Source organism: Canis aureus, chromosome 24, assembly GCF_053574225.1.
Source record: "Canis aureus isolate CA01 chromosome 24, VMU_Caureus_v.1.0, whole genome shotgun sequence".
NCBI lineage: Eukaryota > Metazoa > Chordata > Mammalia > Carnivora > Canidae > Canis > Canis aureus.
The window spans coordinates 28,521,900-28,531,890 of record NC_135634.1 but is presented as its reverse complement, the minus strand read 5'-3'; positions in this window follow the sequence as shown (position 1 = coordinate 28,531,890).

Sequence of the window (9,991 nt, the reverse complement as noted above, 5' to 3'; positions counted from 1 at the left end):
CCACTATGAGATCAGGGCCTGAGCCAGACAAGAGTCAGAAGCTTAACAGATTGGACTGCCTAGATTGCACCTCCTCAGCACCTCCCTACAGGAACTTTTTAAGTTAAATCATATATAACTTCTGGTTTAGTAACTCAAAAATAGTCTAATATTGGCAACTTCAAATGGTGCAAACTAAAATATTGAGTTGGAATAATGTATGAGCTTGATCAGGAGATTGAGGTCAATTTAATGAATAAAGCTCAAATCTGAATAAACAGTCTTCCCTACTATGCAGCCACTGAATAATTCTCATGAGAAATCACCATGGATGTGACAGAGCTTGTGAGGAGCAAGTACTATTACTAAAGATCTGCAAGAAGCTATAGAAGTAAACATTTTCCAAAATTCTATATTCAATGGATTTCCATTTCAGGGGAAATTACTCTGGATATTTTTCTTTCCCTAGCTGTTTTGAGGCTTTAAAATTTATCTTTAAAACTCTTGGAAATATCCCATCAGAATAAGCAAAAGACAGACGAAATATTAGGAAGTGAATTCATTTTATTGGGTATAGAGTTTTCACATAACAAGCATTTATCATACTTCTCATAGCTATAAGCAAAGTATCAGAATTCATCCACTTAGCTCATGTTTTTCAATGCCAGGAGGGGGCCTGAAATGGGAGAGAAAGTTTCCTCACCACTGTTCTTTGGGAAACAGCATGAAGTTGAGTTTCATTGAGGCTATAAATGTTTACATGCTTTGGGGCACTGGAGAGCATGTGCATATGAGGTAGAACAAAGCATAGATAAAGAATTCCCAGTGGTCACCCACAATCCTGCCTAGCTTAACCACATCACTTCCATGGCTGGCCCCAGAGTCCAGAAAAGAAAACACAGCATATGCATTATCTTCACTCAGACACCAAAGAATCCCCCAAATCTCCCAGCACATCAGTAGATGAATTCGCACTTTTATCAAAACATGTATGAAGACATGTATCCACACTGAAATCTCACAATGTTTATAGTGGCTTTATTCATCATTGCTAAAAACTGGTTATACCCTACATGTCCATCATCAGGTAAATGGATAAACAAACTGTGGTCTAGAAAACAGTGCTACTATTTAATAATAAAAAAGAACAAAATACAGACACATGCAGCAACATGAATCTCAGATGCATTATGCTAAGTTGAAGAAGTCAGACACAAGCAACTGCATTCTGTATGATGCTATTTAGCTGGCATTCTGGAAAGACAAACACCAGGCACAGAGAACACATCAGTTATTGCCAGGGACTGGGGTTTGAAGAAGGGGTGGGTTATCAGGGCCAAGGGGAGCTTTTTTGAAAGGGTGGTAAGTTTCTATGTTTGGATTGTGGTGATGGTTACACAGCCATTTGTATTTGTTAGGATTCATAATACCATACACCTTAAAAAGGTGAATTTACTAAATAAATATAAATTATACCTTATAAATCAGATGTTTAAAAGATGCCTTAACACATTGTGCTCTTCAAAGAGCCACTGATGTCAACCACAGAAGAATTGCCCAGTTTGTTGACAGCCTTTTTGTTGTGACTTCAAGGGCCAACTATATGGGGGAAAATGATTTTTAATACTGTCTTAGTCTGCTCAGACTGCCTTAACAAAATGCCACAGGCTGGGTGGCTTACACAACAGAAACTTATTTTCTCACAGTTCCGAGGCTAGAAGTCTGAGCTCAAGGTGCCAAATTATTCCGTTCCTGGTGAGGGTCCTCTTCCTGGCTTGCACATGGCCAACTTCTCACTGTGTCCTCACATGGCCTTCCACAGTGAATGTTCATGGAGGGAGGGAGAGATTCAGAGAAAGAAAGAGCGCACAAAGGAGCACACACTCTGGCCTCTCTTCTTAGAAAAACACTAATCCTACAGCATCAAAGCCACACCCTTATGACCTCATTTAAACTTAATTACTTCTTTATTATTGTAATTACTAGCTTACTTACTTATTGGGCCTCATTACCAAATACAGCCACAATGGAGACCAGGGCTCCCACATATAAACTTCGGGTCTGTAACACACAACAGACAAGACACTTCCATGCCCCTGAGAAACTATCTATCTGGGTTCTTGCTCAGGTACTGCTGAGTATCCAGGTACTCCTAATAGTAGAAAACTTGTCCCTCCCGGATTTCGGTCATGATCAGGCCATAGCCATGCTCTGAAAGAACCTGTGAAGAGAAAGTCACCATGAGGATTGGATGCTGGGCAGAGAGGACCTGAAGGACAGATGGGGGTCAGGCTGTGAGGCAGACACCGGTGGCTTAGGTGCCCAGTGGATCCTTATGGCCCTAGGCTTTACCACTAACCAGCTGGGTTATTCTGGGCATGCTCCTACCTCCCTGGGCCTCAGGTGACTGGGGTCAGAAATCCTGTTTTCTGCCTCTGTAATTTGCACCACCACTGGTGCACCCCTGCCCAGTGTAGTCTGGGAGCCCTAGTTTGGGTGCTATGGGTCTGTGTGGAAAGACCCCAGTGCTTCCCAGGAGAAAACAGCAGGGCCATGTGGCTCCCTGGCTGCCCTGGGCAGAACGGGCCTCCCTGAGGGCACTCAGGCAGGGCTGTGGTAGGAGGGGATGGAGGGGCAGGGGCAGATTGACAGGGAGGGCTGCGGCCCAGCCCAGTGCTGTCCCCTCGGCGGCCAGCTCAGAACAGAACCCCCGGCCCGCTCGCAAGCTGGACGGAGGAACCTCCACTTGTTATGGTTCTGGGAGCCCGGGCCCTGCAGGGGTGCCTTGGCGAGCACGGGGCCGCCCGGGAGCCCCGGAGCCCGGGGAGGGAGGTCAGGGGAGGACATGGCCTGAGGGCCTGCTCAGGCTCCTCAGTGCCCTCTGTGACCTACTTTAAGGCCTGGTGGCATCTGCTGCCAGGGAAAGAAACAGACACATAAACACAAGTGGGGGAGGAAGCAGAGCTATTTGGGGCAGGAGACAGATTAAGAAATAGACATTGTTCCCCATGGATCTTAGCCCGTTTCCTTTCCCTTTTGGATTTCAGCTGTGCCCTAATTCTTTCTCCTTCCAGGCTGCCCGGAGCATTTGGGCACAAGGCTACAGAGACTCGACCCTGGGTTTGTGAATTCCATTTGGAACAAGGATGCAAGTAGGTCCTCAGACTTGTTTTGCAATGAGGGAGCTGCCTGTTTGTCAGTAGCTCACTGGTCTCCTGGAGATGAAGTCTTCACCTCTGTCGAGAAGCGGGGTGAAGTCTTTGAGTTCCCCATCATTCCACTGCTGGGCATTCTGCTGAGCACTGTCCTAACTCTGAATTTCCATCCAGCCTCTGATGGCTCTATAACCACTGGCCCAGCTGTGAAGGGAGATAACCTTGAGTGTTATCAATCAGGGAGAGTCCAAGAAGGAAACAGAATTCCACTCAGAAAGTTCAAATGAAGGTACTTTAGTGAAGGGATGAAGAAAGGGTTCTGGACATCATAAAAGGACCCACATGTAGAAGGCAGTCGAGAGACAGGTAAGGGCAGCGAGTCACAGGGACAAGAGAAAGTACACTTATGGGAATCCAGTGAGAATAGCGGGTGTGGAGGAGGGGCACCGAGCAGGCACTGCATCAAGGAGGGTCTCTGCTATTGGCAGCACAATGTCTCAATGGGAAGGAACAGGGAGGAAATACCCCAAGCCCCTGGCTTCCTGCCTATACCTCCTGTCAGTGTCAGAAGTATTGCTGCATTGCTGAGGGCAAACCAAGTGACATTTAGTATCCCAGGTGACTTGGCCCCTTAGGAGCCAGCCTACCAGAACCCAGGGAAGGATAGCCTAAGTAGATCTGCAGTGGGAAAATGGGGAACAAATGGAAAATAGCTCTACAGAATCACCTAGTGCTTTATCCCACAAAACAGAATTAAAATCTACAAGACATTCTTATTTTAGGGCTGATAAAGATAGCAAGTTACTCATTAAGCTTTCTCAGATATAATATACGGGGCTCAGGGCTTGCCAGTGTTATCTGATGTAACCCTCATAGCAATTGTCTGATAGAATGACTCTTCTTGTTTTCCACATTCAGTAGACCAATAAGCCAGATATTGTGTGTTGGTATTTGGCACCATCTCAGCCTTTTTAAACTCTCCTAAAAATTATAGAGGCTGAAAGCTTGGGGCTACATTTCTGAGAATCCCAGCAGCCTTCAAATTTGTGTCCTTAGCCAAGTTCTAGAAGGCAGAGAACAGGGAGAAACTATTATTTTCCCATAGTAGCTATGTGCAGGCACACACATTTTAACAGAGGACAGTTGTAAGTTTCTTGCCATTACTTTTGAATATCCTCCTGCAAATGGCCTTTCTAATGCTGAAGAGAAGAGTGAGATCATTAGCAGTGGGTTCTCATTATTTTTAAAGTTATCTAAGCTCTGAACAGAAAGCAACTGTTTTTCCTGACTTTCGCACTCAAGCCCTTTTAATAGTTCTGTAAGCATCTCTCTTTTTTTTTTTAAAGATTTTATATATTTATTCATAAGAGACACACAGAGAGAAAGAGACAGAGACACAGGCAGAGGGAGAAGCAGGCTCCATGTAGGGAGCCTGACATGGGACTCGATCCCGAGTCCCCAGGATCAGGCCCTGGGCTGAAGGCAGTGCTAAACCACTGAGCCACCCGGGCTGCCCTAACCATCTATTTCTATGTCCTAAATCCCTTTCTGTTTGAGATACATAGTGTTATTACTGTTTTCCAGATGGAATATTGATGGATTCAGTATTTGGTACTTAAAGTGGTTCCAGGAAGTTCAACCACAAAGATGGGCATCTGTTTGTTGTCAAGCCCAATTTGATTTGAAGACAGTAATGACCTTGTCACTAGCAGAAAATGGGATTCTGGGAGTCTATGGTTATGCAATGTGGAAACAGTTTCTCAAGTTATTACTTGTCATTCCTGGGATGAGTTACCTATTAAGAGAGACCAGGTGGCTTTTGCAATAGAATACTCTGGTGGAAGAGAAAAGTACTAGGGCTACTGCAATGGACAGCTTACAGAAAACATATTCAGCCATCTTTGGGGCTTTTCAACTTGAAGGTATTATCCGAGGGACAGAGAAGCTTCTACAGTTGTGCTAAAAGAATCTCTTATCTATGGGGATCCCTGGGTGGCGCAGCGGTTTGGCGCCTGCCTTTGGCCCAGGGCGTGATCCTGGAGACCCGGGATCGAATCCCACGTCGGGCTCCCGGTGCATGGAGCCTGCTTCTCCCTCTGCCTGTGTCTCTGCCTCTCTCTCTCTCTCTCTCTGTGACTGTCATAAATAAATAAAAAAAATAAAAATTAAAAAAAAAAAAAGAATCTCTTATCTATGGTATCAAAAATTCAAACCAGAGTAAGTTCCTGTAGGCGGCAGAATTACAACGTAACTTGAATTCACAACTTCAGATGCTCACAAAAAGATTAACTGGGAAAGAAGGTCACCAAGAAATTTGCAATGGTATATTTGGATGGATTAAGATAAATTAGTGTGCTTTAAGACCCCAAATGCCACTGAGCTTGCCTTCCTAACCCTGCCTCTACCTCTTCCCGGGAAGGCCCATTTTCCTTGCTTGAAGACTGGGATGACTTAGCCGAAATAATTACTTTTCCGGGTAATGCCGATTCTCTACAAAACAAACTCCTGCCACCTCTCATAGGAGTCAAAACCAAAAGTAGAGTCATTCCAATAGACTTCACAGGGATCAGTTCAAATCTGACCTAGAAGATTATATGCATTGAAACAACTGCTACATTCTGCTTATATTATTTGCAGAAACCCAAGGATTATGTGTGAGAATGAGTTCTAAAGGAGTTAGGTGAGGGATAAAGTAAAATGTGATTGGACCAAATTTATCAATCCAGGTACACTTAAGAGAAGTTCTGTATTCAAATGAATTAGCTGCAGCAGTGAGAAATGGCTCTGACAAATAATGGCCTACATGAAGTGGAATTCCTTTGTAGAATATAAAAGAAGGAATCCAAAGTTTTGGATAGGAATGTCAGAATGGATTTATTAAGTGTGACCTGCTCACCCATCCTCTAACTCTATCCCTCATATGAATCCCAAGGACACTGTATTAAATTAGACGTTAAAAAAGAATTTCCAAGAGGAGCATCAGCATCCTTGTAATACCCTGTCGTGACCAGCATCTGCAGGCTGAGGGTGATGTGACACACAAACCATCTGGTGGAAGACTGACCACATTTGGCCCCTTCCTTTGTAGTATAGGCAGCAATTTTTTTTTATTTTTATTTACTTATTTTTATTTATTTATTTTTTAATAAATTTATTTTTTATTGGTGTTCAATTTACCAACATACAGAATAACACCCAGTGCTCATCCCGTCAAATGCCCCCCTTAGTGCCCGTCACCCATTCACCCCCACCCCCCGCCCTCCTCCCCTTCCACTACCCCTAGTTCGTTTCCCAGAGTCAGGAGTCTTCATGTTCTGTCTCTCTTTCTGATATTTCCCACACACTTCCTCTCCCTTCCCTTATATTCCCTTTCACTATTATTTATATTCCCCAAATGAATGAGAACATACACTGTTTGTCCTTCTCCGATTGACTTACTTCACTCAGCATAATACCCTCCAGTTCCATCCACGTTGAAGCAAATGGTGGGTATTTGTCGTTTCTAATGGCTGAGTAACATTCCATTGTATACATAGACCACATCTTCTTTATCCATTCATCTTTTGATGGACACCGAGGCTCCTTCCACAGTTTGGCTATTGTGGACATTGCTGCTATAAACATCGGGGTGCAGGTGTCCCGGCGTTTCATTGCATCTGTATCTTTGGGGTAAATCCCCAACAGTGCAACTGCTGGGTCTAGGGCAGGTCTATTTTTAACTCTTTGAGGAACCTCCACACAGTTTTCCAGAGTGGCTGCACCAGTTCACATTCCCACCAACAGTGTAAGAGGGTTCCCTTTTCTCCGCATCCTCTCCAACATTTGTGGTTTCCTGCCTTGTTAATTTTCCCCATTCTCACTGGTGGGAGGTGGTATCTCATTGTGGTTTTGATTTGTATTTCCCTGATGGCAAGTGATGCAGAGCATTTTCTCATGTGTATGTTGGCCATGTCTATGTCTTCCTCTGTGAGATTTCTCTTCATGTCTTTTGCCCATTTCATGATTGGATTGTTTGTTTCTTTGGTGTTGAGTTTAAGAAGTTCTTTATAGATCTTGGAAACTAGCCCTTTATCTGATAGGTCATTTGCAAATATCTTCTCCCATTCTGTAGGTTGTCTTTTAGTTTTGTTGACTGTATCCTTTGCTGTGCAAAAGCTTCTTATCTTGATGAAGTCCCAATAGTTATTTTTGCTTTTGTTTCTTTTGCCTTCGTGGATGTATCTTGCAAGAAGTTACTGTGGCCGAGTTCAAAAAGGGTGTTGCTTGTGTTCTCCTCTAAGATTTTGATGGAATCTTGTCTCACATTTAGATCTTTCATCCATTTTGAGTTTATCTTTGTGTATGGTGCAAGAGAGTGGTCTAGTTTCATTCTTCTGCATGTGGATGTCCAATTTTCCCAGCACCATTTATTGAAGAGACTGTCTTTCTTCCAATGGATAGTCTTTCCTCCTTTATCGAATATTAGTTGCCCATAAAGTTCAGGGTCCACTTCTGGATTCTCTATTCTGTTCCATTGATCTATGTGTCTGTTTTTGTGCCAGTACCACACTGTCTTGATGACCACAGCTTTGTAGTACAACCTGAAATATGGCATTGTGATGCCCCCAGATATGATTTTCTTTTTTGAAATTCCCCTGGTTATTCAGGGTCTTTTCTGATTCCACACAAATCTTAAAATAATTTGTTCTAACTCTCTGAAGAAAGTCCATGGTATTTTGATAGGGATTGCATTAAACGTGTATATTGCCCTGGGTAACATTGACATTTTCACAATATTAATTCTAGGTAGCAATTTTTATCATAGTAATAGACACTTATTTTGTAAATGGATGTGCTCGCCTTGCCTACATGTTTATGCCACCCCGTCACATAGAACTTACTAAATGCTGTTATTCATCATATGGTTTTCCATTTGGCATAACTTCTGACCAACTGGTACAATGCAACAGAAGTGAGGCAATAAGCTGATGCCCCTGGGCTTCACTGATCTTACCATGCATCCCACCACATTCCTGCCAGAAAAGTCGAATGGCCTACTGAAGGTTCTGTAACTGAGCGTGTTGAGATCTAACAATATATGAGGTTGGACTGCTCTTTTACAGGCATGGTATATATTAAGAACCAGTATTCAGTAGATGGTGCCAATTCTTCTATAGCTAGAAAAATCAAAGGATAGAAATGGAACTGGTTCCAATTACTATTCACCTAATGATCCTTTCCAAAAATGTTTTACTTCGTTTCACCACAACTTTGAAGGTTTAGAAGTCTTAGCTCCCAAAGGAGGAGTGCTTCTTCCAGGAAACACAATGGATCTGTTAACCTGTGAGCTGAGACTGCCCCCTGGAATGGCTTCCCATGCCATTGAACCAAGAAACAAAGAAAGAGTTAATGCGCTGACCAAAATGATGGACTCTGCTTATCAAGAGAAGAGTTTTACTGCAAGTAGAGTTTAGACAAGGAGGAATCCATGAAACCCTCCAGAGATGCTCTCAGTATTTCATTATCCAAAATAAGAAATAGAAAACTATAACAACTCAATATAGGCAAAATCTTCAAAAGCTCAGAAATGAAAGTTTGGGTCACACTGCCAAGTGAAAAACCATGATCAGCTGAGGTTTGTTCAACTTGGTGAAGGAAGTCACACATACCAGCTATGGCTCCAATTGTATACTCAAGAACTGTAGTAGTTGCCTGGATTTTAATATTTGTGTGGGCCAATTTCCCCCTTTTCCTTCCTTTCTTAGGTGTTGGTGGTCATTAAACTTATTATTTAGTTTTTTTTAAAATTTTTATTTATTTATGATAGTCACACAGAGAGAGAGAGAGAGAGGCAGAGACACAGGCAGAGGGAGAAGCAGGCTCCATGCACCGGGAGCCCAACGTGGGATTCAATCCCGGGTCTCCAGGATCGCGCCCTGGGCCAAAGGCAGGCGCTAAACCGCTGCGCCACCCAGGGATCCCCTATTATTTAGTCTTTAAATACAAGATTGGGATGGCCAAGTAGGTGCACCATTCAGATCTGCTTTGAGGGAAACTGCTGCAGGGAGTATAGCTGATAACACCTTTCAGTTGCTATTCCTTTGGATTCATCATGGCAATCAGGCCAAGAACAGCCTTTTCTTGGGTTGCACCCCAGCAAAGATTGACAGTAGTAGGCAGGAGTACTTGAGAGGCCCATTACTACCCAACATGGCAGTCTTTTCTCAGGAGCTCCCATTAATTTGATCAAGACTTTCTCAGATCTGTTGTGTGGTTTGAAGAAGCCCTGATTACTGCCACTTCCCTGTATTTTATTCTTCCTAGGCACTTCCCCCAATAAATCCCTTTCACATATAATTCTTAGCATCTACTTCTTGACCGACCCAAAGTGACACAAAGGCACAACTGGGAATTCCTAAAAGAGGAATGATTATCACCCAGAGATGGATATTGTGATTTATGAGACTTTTGGTTCCCACCTTAGGGAATAAGATCAGAGCGCTTATGTTTGTACAAAGAGTATTTTTATTGGGTTGGGCAGAAGCATGCTATTGCTGCCATTCCTGTGTCTTAGAATTTTTAACATAGTAGAAGCTTGTATATGTATGCTGAGAAGCCAAAGTGGTATGGGTTTGCTAGATAGTGTCTAGTAGCACTCAAAATCCAGTCCCCTAAAACCTAAATCCTCATTTTTCTGTGTCATGAGATCTGAAAGCCTATGCATTGTAGTTCCCAGCTCCCTTGCACTGATCTGGGTCCAATGAGATGCATTTGCTAATATTTGAGATGCAGAGGGGAGGCAGTAGCAGTGGCAGCTGAAACTGGGTTCCAGTAGAGTTGAGTTTTTATTATGACTTAACTCTTAATTCCTTCCTTGT